This window comes from Oratosquilla oratoria, chromosome 15, assembly GCF_046742065.1.
Source record: "Oratosquilla oratoria isolate Oo_2021 chromosome 15, ASM4674206v1, whole genome shotgun sequence".
In the NCBI taxonomy this organism is placed as follows: Eukaryota; Metazoa; Arthropoda; class Malacostraca; order Stomatopoda; family Squillidae; genus Oratosquilla; species Oratosquilla oratoria.
Window position 1 is genome coordinate 31639572 of NC_134791.1, and position 1208 is coordinate 31640779.

At 38.0% G+C, this 1208-nt stretch overlaps 1 protein-coding gene across 1 annotated transcript in view; it reads left to right on the top strand.

Annotated features, from left to right (window-relative positions):
* Positions 1 to 702, top strand: part of LOC143033029 (uncharacterized) — a 47124-nt gene extending 46422 nt beyond the window's left edge. Inside the window, exon 9 of the mRNA XM_076198228.1 lies at positions 1 to 702. This exon is cut by the window's left edge and continues 954 nt beyond it. The gene's annotated coding sequence lies outside the window, so the exon portion shown is untranslated.
* Positions 703 to 1208: the final 506 nt, after the last annotated feature.

The following is a 1208-nucleotide window of genomic DNA, read 5'->3' on the forward strand; positions in this document are numbered from 1 at the left end:
TGGTGTGTCGCTCAATTCTTGTGATTTCAGTCTTCAGATTCGGTTTAACGTCGTGAGCTCCCCCAATCAGGAGGCTCGAACGGTGCCCTTTACATTGGACTTTGTAGTGGGGAATTTACTGAACCATGCCCTTGGTCCAACTCGCTGGCAGCAGATTTTTTTAAGAATACCACCGTAAGAATCTTACGGTGGTATTCTTAAAAAATATTTCCTTGTATAACTCTTTCCCTTCCAAGGATTTATATAAGATTTATATAAGGAAAGATTTTTTTTAAGAATGCCACCGTAAGTAGCCATCTGATTCCACAGTTTCTGTCCCTTATCTACAGTTTGAATGAAAATATGAATGTTTTCATTAAAGCCGGCCGTGAGCGAGCTTCGAACAGAGGACCGCCTGGCGTGGGCTCCACACATTACCATTCGTCCACACTAAACGCTCCACGCGCTCCTGGGTTCGAAGCTCGTTCAGAGCCGGGTTTCATGATTTTATTACAACATATCCCATAAATGTGAATGTATGTTTCGTGAGTACAAGACTGCATAGGGTGACAATGTTTCCCTTAATCTTTGTTCAGACTTTCGAAAAACCCTAACGACTTAGACAAGCTCAGATAACAATACACTGGTCGAATATATATATATAGCGAAGTTGTACATGTTTGTGGCATTGAACGCAATTCAGATTTTAGGATAAATATACTTTTAGATACAAATATTTTTTCTTGATTTCATTTTCCCCACATTGATTTTTTTTATTCCTGTGCATCCGTAAGTTATACAACCACATATCAAAATCACATCCCTTTCCCTTCCAACTTTGCATGATGACTTAGTGAAAAATATATTATTCTTGTCAATCTATGACGGTTTAAAAAGTATATCCTGTAGTTTGCGTAACCTGCAAAATTGTAATTTGTAGAAAGACCAACATTCCAACACTTTGAGTCTGAAAATCTGTTTACTCTATCTCCTTTCCCCATTCTGAAACCAATGGCGGATTCAGAAGGGCTGAAACCCCCTCAAAAAATTACTTTATTACTTCATTGTACAGGTCGAGAAACCCGCCACGTACACACCGGCACATGGCAGAAAAAGGTATTACAGAGGCAAAAGCATATTCAACACATCATTAATGGTAGATCTTTAAAATGTAAGATTATTACTTTTGTCTAATATTCTGGAAAAAACTAAAGAGAGAACATATACTT